Source organism: Lontra canadensis, unplaced genomic scaffold (genome assembly GCF_010015895.1).
Source record: "Lontra canadensis isolate GAN:19392208 unplaced genomic scaffold, GSC_riverotter_1.0 scaffold6, whole genome shotgun sequence".
Classification (NCBI taxonomy): Eukaryota; Metazoa; Chordata; class Mammalia; order Carnivora; family Mustelidae; genus Lontra; species Lontra canadensis.
Genome location: NW_022631000.1, coordinates 24328929 through 24355096, shown reverse-complemented (window position 1 = coordinate 24355096; position 26168 = coordinate 24328929). Strand labels below are relative to the sequence as shown.

The following is a 26168-nucleotide window of genomic DNA, read 5'->3' as shown; positions in this document are numbered from 1 at the left end:
CTTTTATTCACATTAAGAGCAATTTCAAACCCATTGAATTTTATATATATAGGAAAATTGGGCCTGTTTCTAAATACACACACAGAGAATTAAAATTTTAAAACCTTGTTTATCTGAGAGTCTTTTTTTTAAATTTAAAATTACATTTTCAATGAATGCTTAACTATCTTCTGAGCCCCAGTGTACAAGGATCTTGTATAGGGGAAATAAAAAGAATGAAATATATTACTTTATTGAATAGTTTGTTTTAAGAGTAAGATCCTAAAGGGCAGAAAACTTACTGTTTTTCTCATTTTCATTAGCATGATGAACAAAAAGGAGGTATCTAATATGTACATAAAAGGAAATAAATGAATATGTGACTAAATGAAAAAGTGAATCAAATTAGCAATATATCACTCAATTTGAAGAATATACATATATACACATACATACAGTTAGAGGTGTGTGTGTGTATATGTATGTGTGTTGTTTAGATAAGTGCTATATGTGTCTAATGTTAAATTCTTATAAATTATTCAAATTTACATTAAGAAATACTTAGTTTTCAGCCAGGATACTACATTTAAATCCTGACTCAATAATCTTGATGAATTTAAATTAGGATAAGTAAAAACACAATTAAGGAGGATTTATAATTCTGGTCAAGATGAAGGAACAGGTCAAGGTATTCCTACCTGAAAAATCAAACTACAGATAAGATATAAGAGACAACAATTGTCAAGACAAGGAACATCAGTCAATAAAAGAAAGTGACCCCTGAGAGACAGGAAACTTACTGCCTAGAAAGCATTTCAAATCCTGTAAGTAAGAATGCAGGCAAAGTTGAGGTCAGACAGCTGAGTCTGGGGACACCAAGATAGTAAGTGTTCACATGTAGACTATAAGAGAAAGTGCACAAAGATAGAAATTCAGTGATCTACAGAATTTTCCTGTCCGGAATTCAGCTGAGGCTGGACCAGCAGATATGTGAGATTACTTGAATCCAGAAAATGAACCACCCTTAAAGAATTAGTGGTACTAGTATTCCAGTGCCTCCTTAGAGCTAAGAATAATGTTTGTTTCTAACAGTGAGAAATAAAAATTCTATTGTTCACAAGTATGTAGGAAGAGAAACTTTGTTTTGGTAATATAGAGTAATTGTCCTCATACTGATGCTATTCCTGTGCTACCTAAGGGGAAAAAAATAAAAATAATAAAATAAATAAATAAATAATAACATCTGAAAGGATAAAACTGTTTCCAAGTAATTTAACTGCATCTCAGAATGAAGTTCAATAATATTTATAGGAATATAAACTATCTTGCAAACAACAAGTTAAAGTCACAAAGTCTGATATCCAATAAAAAATTATCAGACTTGCCAAAAAGACATGGAAAATAGGACCCATAATGAAGGGAAAATAATCAGTAGAAAACAAATCAGAACAGATGTTAGAATTAGCAAATATATCAGGACGCTTTTATAAAGTATATTCTATATGTACAAAAGTTCAGTAAAGATGTAGAAGATAAAATACCAAAAGTAAATTTATAGAGAGGTAAACTACAATGCATAAGATGAAACATGAACTGAATGAAATCAAACCAATAGCAATAGATTTTACATTAAAAAGATGAATGAACTTGGTAGCATAGCATATAACACTATTCAAAGCGCAGCGGGGAAAATAAGCAGAGAGAAATCAGGGAACTGAGTGAAACTTCAAGTGGCCTAAAATACATATAATTGGAATCACCAAAGAGAGAGGAAAGAAAGGGACACAGAACAATTATTTGAAGAAATACAGGTTGAAAATCTTCCAAAATGAAGTGTGATTATAAATCTATAGATCTAAGAATCTCAGCAAACTCTAAAGGAAGATACAGAAGAAAATGACAATGAGATATATCTAAATCAAATTGCTCAAAATTAGTGTGAAAGAAGCTCTTAAAAGCAGACAGTGACAAAATACATGTTATATATAAAGAAACAAAGGATGACAGCATATTTCTTATTGGAAAAAATGTGAAAGTAACATGTTTAATATACAGAAAGAAAAGTGTTATCAACCTAGAATTCTATACCTAGTTATATAATCTTTCCAAAACATGAAAAACAACAAAAGTAAAGACTTTTGCACACATATATATCTGAAAATAGTCAGACCCTCTTCAGAAAATACCAAAGGAAGTCCTTAGTTTACAAAGAAAATTACCCCAGATAGAAATATGGATCTTCACAAAGGATAGAAAAGAACTGGAAATGGTAACTGTGTTGGTGAGTACATAACAATTTTCTTATTATATAAATATCTGTAGAACATGATTTGCTACTTAAACAAAAATAATAACAATGTATGGTGTGGTTTACAACATATGCAAAAGTAAAATGTATTGTCACCATAGTACAAAATTTAAGAGGGAGAAAACTGATATATACTATTGAAAGGTTCTTATACTGAACCTTTGATGAGTGAGAACTTGCTCTTCTTATACAGTATTTATGATGATAATTTTTTAAAGATTTTATTTATTTATTTGACAGAAAATAAAGAGATCACAAGTAGGCAAAGAGGCAGGCAGTGGGGTGGGGAAGCAGGCTCCCCACTGAACAGAGAGCCCGATATGGGACTCGATCCCAGGGTGCTGAGATCATGACCTAAGCCAAAGACAGAGGCTTAACCCACTGAGCCACCCAGGCACCCCTGATGATCATTTTTATGATGTAACAGAAGTACCTTTCAAATAATAACCTCTGTACAAAATGGAGATGTAATTAATGGATAATATATGTTTAAAAATTTGCTCAGTGGAGCAAGTAAAGCCCTGAATCTAGAATAGAAATGACACTCATCTTCAAAGAGGTAAGACTTTGATCCAGTCCCAATGAATGTTTAGGAGTTTAGTAGGAAAATAAAAGGAACATGAAATAATCCTCAAAATACCAAGAATAAAAATTGCTACTATGTTTTACTATATACTCTATGCCAGCCTTTGGTACCACTTCTAAATCTTGTTGTTTTAAATCATCAATCAACAGATCAATGTAAATATAATTATCCAAGCCCTATAGATAATAAAAGCTATATTTAAAGAGATTAGAACTTATCCAAGGCCAGTTATTAAATAGCTGAGCTAAGACTACCCTCGACATGTATAATACAAACCCTGTGCTCTTAAGCTCTCACAGTGATGGTCTTTAGAGGACTAATAGCTTTGGAGGTGACATATATACAGAATATTTGGAAGGCAGTTAATAAAACAGCCTTAGAAATGGAAAGGCTGTGTGGTCAGTGAGTAAAAAGCAAACAAGGTAAAGGCATTAAAAAAAAAAATATAGAGGTAACAAAGAGGTGGAAAGAGAATTAGGATAACTGCTTTTCACTAAATCTGTAGGAGATGAAATAAAGCAAGTATGATCAGAATCAAGGTTTCTGGAGATGTCAAGGAGGAAGGAGAACAGAAATATGCTTTCATTTAATAATAGGAAATCAATGGTGTCCTTAGTCACTAAAGACTGGTCCTTAGTTCTTAGGTAAGATATTTGATGCTAGTGAGAACACAAAAGAAAAAGAAGTATGGACATGGATACAGATGCTATAAATCTTAATTAAAATGTTTGAAAGAGACAGAAGTTGAATGATTACCCAAAGGGTCAGAATAAGCAAATATATTCCATTTTATTCCTTATTTCAAGAAGAGCCAATGTTTGCATGTTTATAGACGTAGAGGAAAAATCACTAATGAAATCAGAATTGAGCAGGGTGGAACAAAGGAGAATGGGTTGAGATATGAGGTCTCCAGGAAATGTGAAAGGAAATGGGTTCATGATCCGTAGTGGAAGTTTTAGTTCTTAAAATTGTGATTATGTTTCTGCCTTAAAGGAAAAAGAACAAGTTCTTTAAATTCCCTTCACTTTCCCAAAGTGTGATATTTGACTAAGCAGACATTCATGCTGTACACAGTAAATAAAAAGACATGGTCCTTGGTCTCAGAGCTCACAGTATAGTGGGCTCTAGTTCTTAAGAAAATTTATTGACATTACACTTAGGTATGCAAAGAAAAATGTCTCCTTTAATTCACTATAACTAAAATTATCCTTATTTCTAGCTCCCAACCCTCTGACAAGGGACAGGGATGTTTTAGAGTTGAGGGAATCTAGGCGAATTCTGATCTGGTAATCTCAGCCGATTTAAACAATTTGGCTTATCTCTTTAGGATGTTGATATCTACCTAGATGACTTAGTTAAATGTAATCCTTTCAGAAATATTCCCATTTCCACCTTTCCTCCCCCCCCCACTATTATGCACTAATTTTTAACATGGATTTACAAATCTTTTATTCATGCAAAATAAGTTTTCAATAATAGTTGCTCCATGGCCTTTATTCTATACAAGTAACTACAAGATAATCACATTTATCTTTTTTTAACTTTTTTAAATTATTTTTATTAACTTATATCATTTACCCCAGGCATATTTATCTGTTTTTAACAGCTTTATTGAGATATAATCTACATACGAAACAATTTACTTATTTAAAGTATATAATGTAATGGTTTTTAGTATAGAAGGCTGTGAAACAATTGAGACCACCTAATTTTAAACATTTTGCCACCCTAAAAAGAAATTTCACCTTTCCTTTCTTTTTTAAGATGTTATCTGGGTATATGAGAGGATGGCAAAACTGCATGGGATATAAGCAAATGAAATTTAAGGGTGGAGCCCAATGAGATCTCTTCAACATTCTTGGGACCACTGCTAGTCTTTGCAGAGGTGTGATATATGTTCTTAGAGGTATGCTAGAGGTATGATGATCTATGTTCTTAATTTAGACTATGCTCTTCTTAAATGATCCATGTATTTTCATTGACTGATTCCACTGATATTTCTATTTGCCCTGATGTCTCTTTAACATCTGGTCTAGGAAGCCTGTCCTTCAGATCTCATTTCTAGGGCCATTTAATCCCCTACAACATCTGCTTCTGACATTCTCAATAGCCAGGAGGCTAATAGCCACTACCTGTCCCATTTACATACACACATGCACACACACACACACACATGCTTAGGAAGGCTGAATAGGCCCTTATCTTCTCCCTAAACAATCTAACCCAGCTTTAGTACAACCACAGGAAAAGGACACTCTTGTTAAAGTCCCAAATAGAAAGTGAAATAAAAGACTTCTTGTCCTTGAGAAATTGAGAATCTTCCTAATAGGACTCTCCTCTGGAAGTCAGGCCAGAAGTAGTCAGAAAATGCAGGTCAACACATATTTATTCCCTGGGTTATTTTCTTGGAAATTGAGGCTTTTCTTCCTGTTCTTTTCATAGCTCTGACACTTCAGGTTAAAAAATAGCTAAAATAAAGTCCACTAACTTGCCCCTAGATATATTAAAAGAATATAAAGAAGAAATTCTTAAAAATTTTGTCTCTCTCAACTGGTCTTTTTTATCACTATTTTCTAGTTAAAGCAATAAAAATATAAGGTATGAGGCTCAAAGCTGACTAACAGCCAGTTTATTCTTGGTGGTTCCCACCTTATTCCTTCCCCAGGGCAGTAAATTTCACTGCTCTGACTTGGAGATAGGGAATTGCAAATGATAATAAAAAGGATATTAAGAGAATAGTATTTCCCAAACACCATACAATTTTATTTGCAGTCACCTCATCTGTAAAATTGAATTAATAATAGTTTTTACCTTAGGATATGTTCGAATTAGTTAACAATATACCTGACAGTTAATAGTAAACAAAGTAGAAAATGAGACTATTTCCTGAAACCTAGTGGAAATAGAGGGACTACTTGACAAAAGTGGAAATTATAGAATTATTTTTGAGGAAATAATAAAGGACAAAAAAGCCATGAAAAATGTATAACCCAAGGACTCCATTGAAATTTGACATAATGACTACATAGTCCGGATCAAATTTTTATAGTCTTTGCATCTCCTCCATATACTTTACACATGAAAAAGAACAAAGAAATAATATGATGACAGTTGCCTAGGTTTTGGAAACAGATCATGATTGCTAGGGAAATTTGAGTAGGATGGGGGTTGTAGGGTATTATTAAAAAGGAACATAAAATTATCTGTTTCTGGGGTAAAGTGAAGCCAGAAAAATTCTATCTCATATTTTAATCCAGTCCATTTTGGGATTTGGGGACATTGAGAACAACTGTTCTTTGTCACTAATTTAATTATATTTTACGAATCGTGGTGAGAATTGGGAACAAAAATGATCCAAATCTCAAAATCCCTGTAGGCTGCTCTATTCTGAACCAGGAGAAGAGAATCGGAGCTGTAGGACAAGGCAGCAAATTTGTGCTGGTAGCACTTTTCAGACGAGAACATGGATCAGAAATTTCCCGTGTTCCCTTTGAGCCCTTTTAGTGATTGTTGTCACAGATCATACATTAAGATGGTGTTGTGTGTATATAAGCATATTTATAGAATAAACAATCTTCAGAAATCAGCCCTTTCTCATGCTTTCTCTAGTTTAAAAATATATTCATAATTGTAAGATAGTTTTTTCTTCTGTTGATTCATGTATCATATAGATGTCAGACATTCACCCTTTATGTTCCTGTCGAGATGCTTAGTTGTCAAATATGTCCCCAAATCCTTTCTCTGCACTCTTGGAGGTATGACCAACGAAGCAGAGCTAAGCTGGGAAGGCCTTTAGAAAGATGTTTTTTAATTCAAGAACCGTATGCTACTAAAGAAAAAAGGAAATACAGGCAGCATAGGATACTTATCAAAGGCAACATTGTCTAACCATTCTAAGAGGCATTTTGTTTACTTAACACTACCAAATCAAAAGTTTTCATCACAAATTTCTACCTAAGTGTTTGAGTCAATTTGAAGAAACAACCACACCATGCCTCATTTTGCCAACACTTGGGGTTAAAATTTGAGAATCTTCCCAAGCACTACATTTAATGACATCTGTTTACTAGACTCTAATGCACATCACTTAAAAGATGTTCCCATTGTAAACTGTTTGCAAAGAGAATAAACACTATTTTAATTACTAAAGAAAATACTGTTTCAGTAATTCTGTGTTACATAAATACCTTCTCTTCCAAATCTGTAATTTCAGAAAAAAGAAAGACATCCTGATACAGTAGAAACTGGTAATGCATGCTCTTTCTGTAATTAATTTGAACTTACAGTAGTTTTTCAAGGCATGCATTCAAAAAAGCTAGTGTCCCAAGATTGCCAAAGGAGATTCATTCTGTGTTTTTAAATGCTCAAAGAAAATGACTCAGGGTATATTGTCAGCCAATACTTGGTAAATATCTGCACATTCCCACCTTTTCCCCTTGCCCTTGGCATTATTAATAAAGGGTCAAATCCATAGCTCTGATACTCAGGTCACAATGAGATGTCCACATATAGGTATCTCAGAACATCAACCTGAGTAATGCAAATGTTTAGAGGAGTTTTGATTATCTGATGTGTAAGTAACTGTGATGCTTGAAGAAAGGATAGAGCAATGAATATGTTACATCTGAGACCTGTAGTAGGAGAGAAGAGGCACTGATGGTAATATCAATAGAAATATGGCTCCTTCTACTCACAAAGCAAGGAAACCAAGAGAATAGAGAGATATAGGCTTGAAGTGCAAGAAGATTGCAGGTTCTTTGCTTACCTGAGTGGCACATGCAAAAGGTAGAAAGTAGGTAGGAGGAATGATGGATAAAAACTGGGAATCTTTTAATTTGTAATGTTAAGCCCATCAGTGTGAAAAACTCAGGAATGTTACAAAAAGTTTACTCACATATTTAGTTTTGCAGAGAAGAGACATTATATGCGATTCATTTTAATATGAGGCTGTAATATTATAAATGCTGAAATTTTAAATGGCTTCTTTCAATTTAAGGATCTAAACTTTTTTTTTTTTTTTAGATGGCCGATTTTTCATATTGTGGTACTGCCTATGTACCTAACCTCACCTCTCATCCCTCTCCCCTCACACATCACCCTCCGTCATTTCTGAATGACATGCAGATCCCCTAAGTAAGTCACATTCTGTAATACAGCAGCCTTGCCTTTTGAATACGCCACCTCCTCTGCTTGGGATGTTCTCATCCATCTCCAATTCTTCTCCCCCAACCTCAGCTGGCCTGCCTGGCCTTCATTCCTTTAAGCTCAGTCTTAATGCACCAGTTTTAACACTGCATCTTCCTTAAGATGTCATGAATTTGTCCCTTCCTTGTGGATTCCTGATGTATATCATGTATAATCTGCTAGAGAGAGACATTATCTCAGCTCATCCCATGTAACTGTCTGCTGTTTGCAACTCTGACTGTAACAACGTGAGGTTAGAGTTCTCTTTCCATCTTTACATCTCCTGGTGAATGTGCACTTAACATTCATATGCCAAATGAATGAAGTGTTCTGAGTAGGCAAAACTTTAATGAACAGTATTGCAGAGCTGAAGGGAAAAGCCTCTAACCAGAGTCCTCATTCAAGTGTTTTTCAATAGAATTTAAAACATGAAAAATGTTTAGGAAATCTGTTCTGGTCTCATGAGGGGGACAGGCTGTGTTCTTATCTACTTCCTTCCTGGTCATGAGACAGGTGAGCTTTGCCATTTACACAGTGACTGAGACATATATATGGATGGCTAGACACGGGACCATATTCTCCTCACTTTTCCTAAATATATATCCCCATTTCCCTGGTGGGGACTCTGAGGTTTAATTGCTACTTATGGAACTAAGAAACTTGTGGATGCAACTGAATTTACGAAACACAAAATTTTAGTCCACAGCCCAAGTAATAGATGCTTAGTACAATGTTAATATTTATAAACCATTTACTGGATAAATATGTCAACTTAAACACCACTTATATATTGAGAGAGAGATGATTTTTTTTTTAATTTTTATGTTGTGTTCAATCAGGAAAAAAGAAAAACTCGGTAAGTGTGGCCTCAGGGATGTTAATGTTTTTCAAGACTTCTGGAAGAAAACAAGAAAGCAAATCCAAAATGGGAAAGCAAAATTTACTTGCAAGCAAACTGTGGGGAGTCAAAGATTTGTGTTTGGTTTTGTTTTCCATTCCATCAGTCTGTAATTTACACACTTGTTAGTCAAAGTGCAGTCTGAATACCAGAAGAATTATTATCACATGGGAGCTCATTAGAAAGACAGACTTATAAGACCCATCAGATATCCTGATTCAGAATCTGCATTTTAACAAGATCCCTCACTGACTCCTCTGTACATTAAACTTTCAAAGTATGGTCTAGATTATCATTCTTCAGACCTGTTAGACTGTCTTCTCCTTAAAGAGTATTTCAGTCATCTGAGCATTTTTTTCGTTCCCTTTTGAAATGAAGCTAAGAGCATTAGACCCACAATAATGTTTGCTGCTATTCCATAACTATATATGTACATGTATGAACATGGCTAAAGAAAAAAAAAAGTACACCTACATATAGGCTTTTGTGTGAAACACGTAAGTTTATTTTATTTGATGCTTTTTTCCCCAGAAGCTGCAAAGAGAGTTTCTCAAGGCAGGATGTCTGCCCCACAGTTTCACGGTCAGTAGTCAGTGAGCACTAATGGAGGACAAGAGGAATAGAGCTTCTTTCAGCATCCTAAAGGTCTCCTTAAATCACAAATCCACCTTCTTTCTTCTGTCAGTCGATAGAGACTGTTTCCATCAGGGGCTCCCTGTGGTGACATTAGGTAGAAGAGGCGGGAGCACATTACGGAGCTGTCAAGCAGAGGGCAGCTCCTCCCTTTCCAGGAGGGAAATTGAATGTGTGATGTGGTTCTTATCAGCTGACACCAGATGAGCTCAGCTGCTTCACTCTCCACTTTACCCCAACTAATCAATTAACCTTGCTCAAAATCAAACCAACACTCAAAACATTCAACAAAATGCTTACATTTTTATGTTTAAGGCTAATTTAGCCAACAGTCCAGGGATGCTCTAAGGCAAGTCTCATTCCATGAAAATGACTCGGAGAGATTTCTTAACATTTGTCCTGGTGTAGTCATGGACCCTTGAGGAATTCCCTTAATTTCTTCTTATCTCTGTGTGCATCCATATAAAATGAAGAGGCTACCCCACTCTCTGATTATGAAATGAAAGATGTTTAGAAGTCCTTTGAAAAGCACAAAGCATTATGCTAATGTAAAACATTAAAAGTGTGTCTTAAACAAAAGGAGATATCTTAAACTAAGGGAAATATCTTAAACTAAAGGATATTAAGACAAAACCAGTTAATTATAAATTTACTGTTTGCCAATACTAAATGTTAAGCCAAAATAATTAACCAAACATGCACAATTTATTATATTTCCTCTTTGTACTCATCTGTAAAGAAACTATTTTATTGCCTCTACCAAGCTCTAAAATAGAATCAAAGGAGTTTGACCTCTGGTGATGGGAGACCAGCTTGCCCATAAAGCAGTTTTTATTAGTAAGAACCACTGGTGTCATTGCCCATAGTGATGATGAAGTTTAGAGTTTCAGGTGGGCTTAAGAGTTTTTAAGAACATCTTTTAAAGGTAAGCCAAATTATTCAATCATATTTTCAAAGTAGAATGAAATAAAATAGTTATTCAGGTGAACTTTGTACTACTTGGTCTTTTAATAGTTGATAGGTTTTTTGTTTTTGTTTTGTTTTGTTTTACAAAATGGAAAAAAGAAATGGAGCCAGGAAGCAAGAACCAGCTAGAAGCAAGAACACATGTCATTACTTGTATTGATGGTATATTTATAATTTATCCATTTTATTTTGATTTAGGACTAGAGGAAATGGAAAAAAAACAACAGCAGCAAGTTTTATGTGTGTATGTGCACATACACAACTCTGTAGGAAGATCTCCACTGTGCTGATTCTACTTTGTGGAAAAATAAATGAATCAGATAGTAGAGAAGCACTTTGAAGTAATTTTGTTGTGATCTGTTGCTTACTATGATCGGTCTTGCTCTTCAGGTAAATTATATTCCTCTTGTCCCAGTCTGCACTATATTGAGAAACACAGGTAACAGAAATGTAGACATCAATGTGTCACCATTATCACTAATAAAATCTAAGCTGTACAATGTGGCTAAGGGGTGTGGCGAATGAGCTCCTAGACCCTCTTGATTTTCCCATTCTATCCTACCAAGTCTAGACCTTGGATAGTTCATCTGTCCAGTGATTTAAAACAGTCATTTAAGCACATTAGTAGAATAGGTCCATCCACTTAAGAACTGGAGATCACTCCCTTCTCCTCATAGGATGGCATGGGAAGGAGTAGAACAGAAGACCAGCTGTATTACTTTGGGGCAGGCCATCCGCACTGTTACGCATGAGGAGTGGGAAGAAATAATACTGAACAACAACTATACACACATACCCCAACACATATTAAAATACATACCTATCACAGAAAACTGACTCTGTTGAGTGATATTTAACCCACTGATTTTTTATAATACTTATGTAGAGGAAGCCAAGGGGGAATTATGCTAATTTCTTTTATTTGCATAGCATTGTAGAATTGACAAAAATCTTCACATATGGATTCATTAGATAAATCTCAAATCTTTGAGGATTATAACATGGAAAACACACTTTCCACCCTTCAACAACTATGCCATAGTGTCATTTTCAAGTAGAACCTTGGGCTGGGTAATACATGAGGTATGCCAAATAGCATTTCAAAGAGATTTTGTAAATGGCTTTTACAAATTGCAAGTAAAAGCTAGACTGAATTTGCATTTCTTATATTTTTGTCATATAAATTATCGTCTCTAATTTCATGAAATATACATTAAAGCGAATATTGTTCATAAGTTTTCTTAAAGATTTAATTCTATTTTCTCAGTAACTAAGATTTTGTGTAATCCCATTCCTCCAAAAAAAAAAAAAATACAGTTTCAAAGACTAAGAGTAAAGTCTGTTATCTCCAATGTATGTATCTGGGAATGTTAGGACACCTCAGCCCCAATGATGAACACTTTTTCCCTCTGTCAATGCCATTATGGACTAAAGAATACCTGCGTAATTGTTGTCATTCTGTCATCAGCTCAATCAACACCAAAGAGATGCTGTAGGTTACTATATTTTCAAAATGCACGGGGCAAACATGCCATTTTCATTTTAGCTGCTGAACATATTGCAAAACCACCGCAGAATTTTGTTGCTGATAGGCATGTCAGCTTTCAAGACTGAGTTACTTCTATTTTTAGTTTATTATACGTGCTTGAGAGCTGGCAAAGTTTTCAAAACTAATTCATATCTGTGTAATCTGGTAGGTAAGGACTATTTTAAAGACAAATTGCTTCCTTTCTAGAGTGAATCTCTTCAAGTATTAGAATACAACATTCTAGATTGTATGGTCTGCTTTCTGGATTTGAAACAGTTCAGAAATTTATTAGGAGGTTTGGTTGTCTTGGATAATACCATAACAAGATATAGTAACCCCTCCTATGTGATAAATCTGAATGCTCAGGATAGTTTTGTAGTAGCCTAAGTGTAATGCATCATTACCCCAAGGCTCTACTTTCTCCAATTTATGTGCATTCTGCTGGTTGAATCAAATTGATGAAAAGCCTATTTTCTCAGAACATAACAAACCAACACGAACCTTTCTAGGACTACAAATATGTTTAAGAAAATATATAAATCATTGCTTGTCAAAGATTAAGGCTAATTTAAGCTCACTATCTGGAAACCCTTAAAGACTTTTTTTTTTCTTTCTCTCCATCACTGTCTGTAAAGTAAGGTACCTCATTAATGTAGTCTAATCAATTCTTAGCAGTTCAAGGCTATAAACTAGTCCAAGTAGTAACAGCTTCAAAGTGGGAATGAAGCATGGAGTGGAATAGGAAGGCCGGTCACATTCCCCCACTGTTTGTAATCCACAAAGATATGTTCTCAAAAAATGAACTGCGATTGCTTTTATGAAAGGTGTATAATTCTTAGCCACTCATGAGCCAGGCAATACTCTGGATGGAGTTATTAATGAGTTTGTATAAACTTTAAAACTTAAACTGTATGTAAACACTGACCGATTGACTTTTTCTGCAGAGTAACATCAGCTTGGTTATATATTTTTCCCTTGTCATCTTATTTTCTTTGGAAAAACAAATATTTGCTTTGTTTAATATTAGGTTATTCAACTGGACACCAAAATTTTGGCTGTGGCTGATTCCCTGTAAATTTAAAATGACTCGAACCTTTGCTTAGTGTGTTTATCCCCATTGTTAACTAGATGATTTAACCAGGAGTTTTATAGATATTTTATATGGTAAGGATGAAAGTGTGTCTAATATTATCATTCATTCATTCTCCCAAGAGGCAATGATTTTCTTGCTACTAGAGGTCAATATTTCTTTGAGAGATCGGTGTTCTCATCCATCCCAGTGGGGTCCACAGGGTAGCAGTCACAAGGACTCTAGGCTCTGGTGGAAATAACAGGGGGAAATTGAATGAAGAAACTCAGCTACTGAAGTATCAGTTGGAGACAGTATTTTAAGTGTGCATAAAACTATATTGCTTAATTATGACACATATCAATTTATCAGAAAAATATGCATGGTCCCAACTTAAGATGGTTCAACTTAATGATTTTTCAACTTTATAATGGTTTGAAAGTCATGTGAATTTAGTAGAAACCATACTTTGCATTTTAAATTTTGATTTTTTTCCCAGGCTAGTGACATATGGTATAATTTGTACTGTCTTGTGACGCTAGCCAGTGACAGCCAGCCACAGGCTGAACAGTAGATACACTTACAACTGTTCCGTTTCTCACTTTCAGTATAGTATCCACCACATTATGTGAGACATTCAATACTTTGTTATAAGATGGGCTTTGTGTTAGATGGTTTTGCCCAACTGTAGGTTTATGTAAGTGTGCTGAGCACACTTAAGGTCGGCCAGAATAAGTTATGATGTTCAATAGGCAAGGTGTATTAAGTGGGTGTTTTTGACTTACAATGTTTTCAACTTATAATGGGTTTATCAGGACATTACCCTGTTGTAAATTGAGGAAGATCTATGTGTGTGTGTTTATAAACATTAAACTGCTTTGGATATCACTCAGAAATCTGCATTCATTGTTGATTCATTCTTTCCTCCTACATTATTGTGATGTCAATTCGACTTAATGCTACTCTTTGACAGACCGCCTCATGGTCCCTTTCTAAACTACTTCAGTGCCCTGCTAAATAGTCCCATCTACTTCCGTTCATTTGCCTGCTCAAACTAATCCCCTACTCTGCTCAAACACCTACACAGATATGACCATATCAGTCTGCTAATTAAAAATCTTTACTCCCTGGGGGGCCTGGGTGGCTCAGTGGGCTAAAACTTCTGCCTTTGGCTCAGGTCGTGATCCTGGGGTCCTAGGACCGAGCCCCATATTGGGCTCTCTTCTCCGCGGAGAGCCTGCTTCCTCCTCTCTCTTTGCTTGCCTCTCTGCCTACTTGTGATCTCTGTCAAATAAATAAATAATATCTTTAAAAAAAAAATTTACTCCCCTATAACCTAAAATTCAAATACTTTAACACCATCAAACTGAGTCCCAACAAACCTTTCAAGATATAACTTTGATCATTATTGTGTCCCTTTCAACTTTCTTCCTTAGATATGTTGAACATCACAGATATAACCTTTATCTATCTGATCTAACCTTTATCTATCTGACGGATATTAACTGTATTTTAAGCTCTTTCCCTGGAAGAAAAATGTTCCTTCAAGGCAGTATTAAAGGTTTTCTCATCTGTTTTCCCTCCAAATAGTTTATGGGTTAATTCATTCAATTCATTTGATTCAATCTACCAATTATGTGTTCACTATTTATTATGGGCCTACAATGGGTCAGACATTATATAAAGTAAGATATAACAAAAACTGTAGTTTCAAACAAAAAATAAGTGGTCACTGCCTTCTTGGAGCTTAGAATTAAATAGAGAAGAAAGACCATAAACAAATTAGCAAACAAAAATATATCACTGAGAATTATAATAAGTGCTATAAAGAAAAAGAACAGGGTGAGAGAGACAAAATGGCACAAGGGAGAATTACTTTAGACTGGGAGACTTAGGCTAGTCTAGGTTTGTGCTGCATGAGTCAAGAATAAATCCAATGAGGAAAGCCAGGGCCGCCGGAACATAATTCCAAAAGGGAAGAATGTCTGAGATTAAGTTAGAGAAGATGTAGAATCTGAGGCAGGGAAGTAGATGTTGGAGTAAACCTCGGTGTTGAGGGTCTCACAGAAAGGTGATAGACACTGAAAGTCAAAGACAGATAATTTTTTTTTTTTTTTTAACCAGTCTGACTGTCATAGGGAAAATTGGCTGAATGGGAGAAAAATTAGAAGCCAGCAACCCGTTTGGAGACAACCGTAGTCCTGTAAGATGAAGATGATGCAAACTTTGGCTAAACAAGTTCAAGACAACAGAGATGAAAAGAAGGGGCAAAGTGGAATTTACATTGAACAATGAACATTTCCCGATTAAAGTGAATGCAGAGAATAGTAAACAGGCCAATTAAATATAGAGATAGAGAGTGAAATAAGAAGGGATTGCCAAGTTCATTTAAAAAAATTGTTTAAAGATTGCTTATTTATTTGACAAAGAGAAAGAGAGCATAAGCGGATTGACTGGCAGGCAGAGGGAGAGGGAGAGAGAGAAGCAGGCTCCCCGCTGAGCAGGGAGACCGATATGCAGCTCCATCCCAGAACCTGGGATCATGACCTGAGCCTAAAGCAGATGCTTAACTCACAGAACCCCCTAGACGCCTCTCATTTTAAATATTTTTGAGCCTCAGAGATGTCAAGCAGAAAGTGGAAATACACAGATGGAACTTCTTTGGTCTTTATCGTGTTTGAACAAAAAAGCCATCAGAAACAAACAGGGAAACAACCCACGTTTTAGTTTATGAGTTAGACTCACAGTGTGCCTTGTGCTGAGGAGACAGACAGCCTTTACGAGCACTTGAGACAGCACTTGCTTAGACAAGGAGGATAACATATCCCCAGAGTAAAAGGGCTGTGTATGTTTTGATTGAGTTAAATCAGTACGAAGCTTCAGAGCCCAGCTAGAGGTAAAAGAAGATAAGTTATCCAATGGAGAGGATTTCAGAAAGTCTTTAAGAAAAGCTTATAGTTTAATGGAGTTGTTCAAAGTACCTCAGACAGCGTGTGCACATGTAGTTATAAAATGTCCTTATTGGAAACCTACACTTGTAAAGGTTGCTGGGAAGAAACATTAATTGTTAAGTAAATAAACTCAACTGCCTCACTCTGGGTTACAATGAGGAAGTTCACTTGCAAGCTCAGTCTTGAACGTGAGCTGCTGCAATTTCCAAGCTATTTGCTTTTTCTTGGTTCACACTGTCATCTACCTAAGGCATATCCCTTCATGCCAGAAATCACAAGGATCTCTCTTACCTCTGTTTCACTTCAGAAGCATGACTGCCTGTCTTGTTGATGTGGTTTCCAATGTGCCCCTCCCTCAATTGGGTAAATTTTGCAAATAACTATGGCCTGTATTTTAATTTCACCATCTATATTTGGTTAAAATGAATCCAGTCATTTCCTCCTAAGGCTGAAATGAATAGACAGAAGTTTAATTTCATTTGCTGGAGAAAATTGTTGCATGTGCTTTTTAGAGCATTCCTAAGAAACAAGATACATTAATTTAAATGTTTTATATTATTGCATATTTTATCCGAAAACATGACTTTTCAATCACAGGTTAACACTTCAGTCAGAAAGGCTGTATAAATCCTACTTACTAAAAATAACACTGCCTTTGCCCAAATAGCAGGTGCATAATTATGGAAAAACAAGAAACTATGAAGTGTTAGGACCAATCATATCTTTGACAATAGCTCCAAATGTCAAGTATGACTGTCAATGAGAAACTAAGAGATTCTCTGCCTTTTGATCAACAAGCCTGCCAGGATTAGTGTTGGTTCACTCTTGAGCAGACAGACAAGCTAATGAAAATTAGGATGACTTATCCAGATCCAGATACCACAAAGCAGCTGGTTACTGTTCAGCTTCAGACTGATCAGGGCATTTATTGGACAAGAGCACAGGTGAAAGCCCACGTATTAGAAACCTAAATAAACAAAGTTACCAACAAAGCCAACTCCTTAATAATTATGCTCTACCTCCAATCTTGATAAAATACATCATTATGTTGGGGCGCCTGGGTGGCTCAGTGGGTTAGGGCCTTTGCCTTCGGCTCTGGTCATGGTCCCAGGGTCCTGGGATCAAGCCCTGCACCGGGCTCTCTGCTTGGCGGGGAGCCTGCTTCCTCCTCTCTCTCTCTGCCTGCTTCTCTGCCTACTTGTGATCTCTGTCAAATAAATAAATAAAATTTAAAAAAAAATCATTATGTCAAAATTTCTATTTTTCTTTTCACCTTTTGCTCTTTCCTGCATATTTTTTATTTCTCTCGAACTGCACTTGTACTCATTCTCAGTGATTTAAAGAATTAAATATAAAAGGTAACTATATCCGAAGGATAAAAATCTGAATGTATTTTAATCAAAAATTAATATAGCTAATTTAAAAGTTTTTAAAAATCAAAATTATTCTTGATGTTTAAAATATTTTCTTCTAGCTTCATGCAGTGGGAGTATCATAGCCAATGAGGCTTATCTGAGGTGCAACTATTGTTAATTAAAATGTTTTCTTCCAAAATATTCAAAATTTATATTCAATTTCATAGACAATATACAATTATCAGTGAAGGAAATAAAAAGTTAAGTAAAATTATCTGAAGTTTTATTTCATGTAACTAAGACTAGATTAAACATAATTATTTCAGAAAGATTAAACTATCTGTGATTTTAACATTAATTGTATATTCAGTTGCCAATATAAAAATCAGAAATACTCTTTATATACATTCAGGAGCTGCCAAACCTTTTCTATAAAAAAAACACGCAGTAATAATTTTAGGTTTCGGGCCATACAGCTCTGTTACAACGACTCAGCTCTGTCTTTGTAACATGAAAGTCAAAAGGATGGTACATAAATGAATGAGAATAACTGGGTTACCAAAAGAAACACTTCCAGGCATAGGCAGAAGGCCAAATTTTTCCTGTGGACCACAGTTTGCTGAATCCTGGTTTAGAATTACATAAACTCAACTTTAAGGGTGATTTGAGTTGTTTAATGTTGCCATGTTTCTCCAGGCTTCATACACAACTGTTGAAATATCACAGTAATTCATGAGGACTTTCATAATCACAAATTGTAACATAAAGAGTTAAAAGAAAATAAATGGGAGAATCCCTTGCAATTGTATTACTGGAACTAAGGGATTTGGCAAGATAATTAATTTGACTTTTCTCATAAGTATTTATGCTGTTCAAATCCTTTCAATCTGTCTCTGAGGTAGGAACAGCACAACTTGCAAACCTTTATGGTACTAGAAGCAAGTTAACTTTTGTTTGAGGATGTATTCTAGAGAGGGAGTGTTTTATTTGAATGGTGTGGGTCATGTTATGGGTAAAGTTACGCCAGCCCTAATAATCAAATCCTATGTGACTTAAGTTCCCACATGTTGGTGAGTAAATGTGTGTGTGTGTGTGTGTGTGTGTGTGAATGTGTGTGTGAGTGTGTGTGTTTCCATTCTCGTCTGCAAGTGGACTCAGCAGAGATTAACATATTTCCAGTAAATGGCCTAATGGAACTTTGACCATATCTTGGTTCTTCCCCATGTTACCTGTGTGACCAGAGAGGGTTTCTTAGAATCAATGGACTCTAAAAACAACTTAAACATCACTTGTTCTGATTAAATGTACACAAAGACCTTGTATTTGTTCTGAAAATAATAAGAATTCAATCCCTATTTCTTTCAACAAATATCTCCATTCTCCAGTTCATCTTTTAGAAGCTGACAGCTTAGCTTTCTCCAAACATCATGGGTTTCAGAAGAGCAGAGTGGAGAAAATAAACATGAGACCATAACTCTAACAGAACCTCAGGCCTTTTTCATTTGAAATGTAATTAAGCTTACCTGATCTGAAACCAAGTGACATGATATCATTGTGTGGCATTTTATGCGCACTTCTCATACCACTCTGGACCTGTTCTAGTGTACTTCTACTGATGTCTGTGACTCAAACTGCATTCCAAAATATCATGATCTCGGACAGCTGCTCTGGGTAGAGAAGCACAGTGATAACCACCACAGGGTGGGGCAGGGCATATGGGAAGGATACCATAACAACTGAAGTTTTTCATTAAATACCAAAAATGTATATAAAATCATTTATTCATGAGATGAAACTGAGTTTAAATAACAGATATTCAAACATAGTATGTGCCCAGAGTAAAACTACCTTTCCTCTTGAATCTGTACTTACAAGAACAAGATCTCACTGTTGATAATGGTGGCTACCAGTTCCAGAGACCCTCTGCCTTGAAGCAAAGAAAACGTTACTACATGCCAAAGATCAAAAACTAGTTGCCACCTCATTCATTGTCTTATTCAATGTTAATAACTATAAGCAATGATCAGATTAGGAAAATGAAGTTCCGAAGGTTTCATTTATTTATGTAAAGATAAAGGACACTACTCTAGGTCTGTCTGAATCCAAAACCCATCCTTCCTAGCCCAGTACCATAAAGCAATTACCGAACTGAATCAGTGAGATTGGGTTGTAATTGTAACCTTCAACCACTATGGAAAGCAGAACTGGTTTCAAACTCAGTGTGAAGTAGTGGTCAGAGATGTTCCCTCTACCCTTTCTAGTACCTTCCCCATTCCTGTGATTCTGTGGTCTCATTTCTCCCAGTGTGCAACTTGTTCCATGCAAACAAATACAGATTCTTGGTTGCCTTGCTGGGTGGAAATCTCACTAAACTGTTGTAACATGTTACTCCTTCCTGACTTGTAAATAACCAGTAGGTTACTCCTGGCTCACTTTTATAAAGAGCTCTGGAAGATATTTTTAAAATTCCTTGGAGATTAAGAGACAAATTACTACTAGAGGATTTAAAGGAACAGGGACATGAGATGGGGGTAAAATTTGTGAAAGGTGAGATTTTCTGAAATATCTATATTTTATTCGTAATATGCAAGGTGGAATTCGTAATTTACAAGGTGGAAACACAATCTTACCTTATATTAGGCCACTAGCAGATGTTTTGAGAACAGAGAAGAGTTCTCTACCTTGGTATGTTAAGAGCTTGACATTTTTAAGCCCCACTCCCAGATGCCTTATTTTTATCTGTGACTTTCTCACTGGAAATTATGTAACTCTTCTAACACAGAGGTTACTCAAATTAAACAAATCTGTAATTACAGTCTTTTGCAAGCAAGGTTGCTACATGCCACAATATACTATAATATATTATATACTATATATATACTAAAATATATTATATATAATATACCATAATATACTATACACATAAATACTATACCTGCACATTAAAAAGTTAAATACTAGCAATAAAAATTTTTGCCATTGTTTCCAGTAGGAAAAAGAAAAAAGCTGTGTGATCGGATGGTTAAGTCAGATTTTGGATTTAATATCTATTAATTCCATGAGAGGCAGCACTATTCCCCAAACTAGTGATGATCAGATAGATAATGTGACAAGTTCTCTCAATTGTGTCTTTCAATTTGAGAAAGTGTGGCCTCTCATGTGTCATTATAAAGGGCACCTTTAATTCCCTCTCCCACACCTTCTCAGTATTTACATTAGTAACATTGCACCATAATTGTATTTTATAAAGCCCAAGACTCATTTAAATGCCTGAAAATTATGCCAAAGGGATTTCATTTACCACTGGCTGTGTAGGGGATAGAGTTATACAACCCCTATTAATGCTAATGGGACTTCATGAATAAATCTTCAAAATTCCAGAGAAAAATGTATCCCAAGAAGGACATGAAATGAAGACAATAGGCTCACAAGAGCAAAATTAAATGGCAGTCTGATTTTCTGAGCTAATGCCTCATAAAAGTAGAAGTCACTTACACTTAAAATCATTTAAGAATAGTGATTTCTTTAGTAAGAATTCACAAATCTCTTTGACAACTTAACTCATAATTTAAACAAATAACAATTTTTATTATTGGCAATTACCTATAGCTTTCTGATATGGAATGACCTGAAGTCCTTCTATATAGTATCCCAGTTCCTCATAATTGTCACTGAATGAGGATTTAGATGATAAAACACATTTTTAGAAATAAATCACCATGAAATTATACAATTGCAGTTTTAATACTACATATTAGAAAGTACTATCTATGTGAACTTCCACAGATACTAGAAGAATGAAACATTTTTATATTGCTCATTGGAAAATGGTGTAGCTATTTTTTTAAAATATGGTGGCAGTCTTTTAAAACTAAAATATGATTGTAAATATTAAACAAGTCATTCTCGCCAGGTTTCTTATATGTTTAAAAAAAAACAACCTTATAAACTGCTAAGATTTAAACTTTCTATTTTGGATGATTATTCATTTATTTATTTATTTAATAAAGAACTCACTTATTTTCATGGAGCAACTGGGACTTTTTCCATTAATGATCTTGGTGTTTCATTATTTTAACAGAGTTATCTCCACATATAATAAAAATGGAAATACATTAAATCCATGAATTTTTTCAATTCTTCTTTAATATCTCACAAAACAAACTGAGGGTTGCTGGGGGGAGGGGGGTTGGGGGGGATTATGGACATTGGGTAGGGTATGTGCTATGGTGAGTGCTGTGAAGTGTGTAAACCTGGAGATTCACAGACCTGTACCCCTGGGGGAAAAAAAAATATATGTTTATAAAAAATAAAATTAAAAAAAAAAATAAAATAAAAAGAAAAGCCCCAAAGGAAAAAAAATAAAATGGAAATATAACTGTATTCAAAATCAAATTCATGCATACTAACATAATCATATATTGTTGAAACTAGTCCTATATAAATTTATTAGCCTTTACTAAAATTTTACTTTATAAATATGTCAATACAAATGAGTGACTTTTGAACATAGAATACCTTTTGCTAGAAAGTGTTTGAGTCCATTAATATCTCTCCAAATAATGGATGGTTTAGTATTTCAATTCTTAGGACTTTATGTAGACGATCCATTTTCCTAGTGAAATTCCTTTACGAGACAGGGGTTTACTACATAATGTACCTCAACTTTTTTTTTTTTCCTTCCAACTATATTCTTTTGGTAATCTCTTCTGGAGTTAATTACTCCCATTTGTAGGTGGTGAGATGTGTAAGGAACCCACTTCAAATGTTGGCCTGGCTATGATCACGGTCTTTCCCTTTCCTTGAACTCAGAATTAAGACTCTTGGTTTTCTTTTTTATATTCCAGTCCCAGCAGTAGTTTTCGTTGTAGAAGTTATCCCCAGGCCATCTTATGTTTTCTAGCACTAGTCTATAACCAGGCTCCAGTTTCTCCAGGACACTACATGATTCGGATTTGCCTATGTCTTAAACTATAAGGCATTCTCTCAGTAGTTTAAATGCATTTTATTTGTAAACAACTGGCATGACATATTTTTGTTCTTAAAAACTATGCCTCTGTTCCAGATAAATCAAGGTAAAAATAAATGAAGAGCTCAAGGTGATACCAGTCCCATTTGTCTAAGTCCTGGTGTTGTGTGGATGAAGAGTAGCAGCCAATCGTGACAACAGGTGATACATCCAATGTAATAACCAAATTTGTTAACATTGTTCCATTTCTAAATCACCCTTAAAGAAAATCATATATGGGGTCATACCATCCTTGTGACAGTCCAGCAGAGCAATCATGCGATCTGGATTCCTGTCTTCATCAGTAATGAACTGGTAGTTTTTGAAATTAGCAAAGATGTGCTTGATTTGTTCTGCAGTCCCTGTCATAAATGGTTTTTACACCTTCTGGCCTCTGTTCTTCAAATTTGCCTTTGACTGATAACTTCTACAATGAAAACTACTGCTGGAGACATTTCCACCAAGAAGTGAGTCAACAATGTTACCCTCTGCCTTACTAACCACCGCCCCCCTGCCCCCAGGCACAGCCCATTGGCGATCTCCTGGATCTTGTAGATGTCAGAGAACATCTCCTCATGGCTAATGAGGTCCCAGGAGATGATTTTGACTGCGGCTGGAGAAAGACTACAGTGGCACTAGCTTAGCAGGAGCCTGGAACCCTGAGTTAGCTTGGTGCAGCCAGAGCGTCACTCAGGGAAGGAGGTGGGGGGCAGTGATAAGCAATGCACCTTGACTTTTAAATGTTATCTGTATAAACTGATTAATAAATAACTTATTAAAAAGGTAAGGTGCAGAAGAGCTTATTAACATATATCTGTCAAGTTGAGGTTTTAATTCTTTTAAATGACAAATTAACAACAAAATAAAACATTTCAACTCTAAGAACACAATACACATATGACATATTTGGGTTTGTATCCTTTAAAATATTATTTGAACTTTTTAAACATAAACTGAACTTAGTACTGGCTGTATAAATTAGATTTGTTAAGATTCAGCATCATACACCCACTGACTTACTTCTTAATATAAGCAAAGCAAGTGGGAGAACAGGAATGTCAGAGGTCCTCTGGAGCCATCATTCAGGGAATGCTTACATTTAAACCTCAAAATCTGATGAATTCCAGACACTTCACACCCTAACTTTCCATGGCCCAGACTAGTTGACAATACAACAAGTTCAAAGGGAGGGAAAAGGCATCATATGCAAACACCATTGTTAAAACACATATTATCTGATATCCAGAACAGTATGGTGAGAAGAGAAAGGGTTTTAGGGTCAGATAAGCTAGCCTGAATCTTAGATTAGGTATGCTTAGGAACTGTGTTACCTGAAGCATGTCCCTATAATGGGTGAACTTCAGTTTCTTCAACTTAACATATCAAATCAATAACATTTACCTTATAAGGTGATTAAATATAGAGCTTATTTGCTAAAAGCTTCTGGCTTAGTAAGTAACCAATACATTTAGTTATTTTTCAAGCATGTGTTGATAGTACATAGTACATGACAGCTACTGGACAGCCTCAACTTCCTTAAGGGTAAAATACATAGGAAATTAAGATTAGCCCCATGTGAATTCCTAGTTTCAAAATCCTTCACCTTTATTTACTCCCTTTAGAATACCTCTGATGTATTCAGTAAGATCAGCACCTGGTTCACCAACATCATACATGGCAATCCTCTTTCTGCTGCTTCCAGAATCTGATTTCTCACCTTGGGTCTGAAAGGCACCTCAGATAGCAAGAGGGATAGCCACTTATCCTGAAACTCCTCAGTGGGTACTTCTGGCATGGTCAAATTGAGTGCTTATTACACTCAAGTTTTTGAAGCAAAACACTACCAGGAGTGGAATGGAAGAGCAAAATGGTAAACTAATTTATAGAAAATAGGAATCACCACTCTACTGCCCCAACCCTCCCTTACCAAAAACAAAGAAAACCCCAAAACAAAAACCATCCTGGAACCCAAGACACCATACAGTGTAACAGTCCAAGTGTGTTCACTTAGGATGAATGAGGATAGTTAGTAACTTCCTTGAAAACGGGCTTAACCACTGCACAGCTACTTCAGTTTCAGAGAAGAAACCAACAGATTCGGCCTGGAGTTAGCATTGCTTAGATACACAGAACGTGCACAGCAGGAGTTCCAGCCTGTTACCCGAGGCTATATTCCTACTATAGACCTCACCTAGGTCACTGGCACTAGTGGCGGTCAATGCACAAGAATCCATCTCCTTACGATTCTTATATACGTCAGCATTCCTAATTGTTCTATCATTTCTAAGTCGATTTCATCACAAGCAGGAACATTTGTGTTGTTATTAATTCAGCTGTTTTCTGAAGGCTAGTATGGAACTCTGAGATACCACAAGGAAATAAGTGTGTGTGTACATTCATATATATATATAAATTTCTTCTACATCTTTCATTCAGAAGAGTGTGCTTTACAAACCATTTTTTCAGCTTTGTCATGAGCCTTAGTCCCCCTTTTCCCAAGCAAAGATAATCATAACAAAGTTCTTTAAGAACTTTCCCCATACTCTCTTTGATGTAGAAACAGTCCGACTGCAATTTATTCCCCCTTCCTTTTAACTCCTGGGAAAAAGGAGAAGCTCGCTGATTTAAACAAGTCCTAACCTTATTCACAGAGGGAAAAAAAAATGTGTCCTACAGGATGGACTGAGTGCTGGGAAAACCTATCTCTGAATGCTTATGCAAGCTTCTGTCTGGTCCTTCTCTGCATCACACCTGATGTATTTATTATTAAGAAATCTATAGAATGCCAACATTTTTGGATTCACCAGAATAGGCACATCTTCTTTACTGTGAATGTTTTAATGCAATAAGAAACATAAAGAGATCTGTCATCTGGAGGTCACTGCTTTCTTCACACAGATCATTACTACTTCTAAAGAGGTAGTGGGTGAGAGCTGGACCAGACTCACACAAGAAAAGCTGTCGAAAGGGTGAAACAGTGGCTTTATATGTTAGCACAACAAAGGGTGATGACATTTGGTGAGAATGTGAAAGCATTAGGCCAGGAGCCCTGGTGGCAATAAACATGAGCAATAGTAAAAAGCAATTATGTGTTAATCTTCTTTTCAGTTTTGTAATCATTTTCTCAATGATGCTTTATGGATATAACTTCATTTTGCTGTTTTAAATTTGTTTTATCTATAAGAGAAATGCATGTCCTGGATCATAAAGTCCAGTCAGTTCTAAAGGATATAACATGAAGATGAAAGTTTACTACTTTCCACTCAGAGATACTTTTAAATAGTCTATTTCTAGGACTTGAGATAATTTCAAGATGTATAAATGTTACCTGTGTACATCTAGTTGCTAATCTGTCAGTATTAAACATGAACTATCCTTCCATAAAAGTTGACACTTGGGGCACCTGAGTGGCTCAGTGGGCTAAGCCTCTGCCTTCGGCTTGGGTCATGATCTCAGGGTCCTGGGATCGAGCCCTGCATTGGGCTCTCTGCGCAACGAGGACCCTGCTTCCCCCTCTCTCTGCCTGCCTCTCTGCCTACTTGTAATCTCTGTCTGTCAAATAAATAAATAAAATCTTAAAAAAAAAAAGTTGATACTTACAGTACCATCCTTTCCTTCTATACTTCTAAATCTTTGCTAACAATATAAATTCATATTTATTTCTATTTCTTACTCTATTATAACATTTATATTTGCATAGAGC

General features: G+C 35.6%; 1 pseudogene; it reads right to left on the bottom strand.

Annotated features, from left to right (window-relative positions):
- Positions 1-22657: 22657 nt before the first annotated feature.
- Positions 22658-24141, bottom strand: LOC116864772 (annotated as a pseudogene).
- Between the last annotated feature and the right edge of the window lie 2027 nt (positions 24142-26168).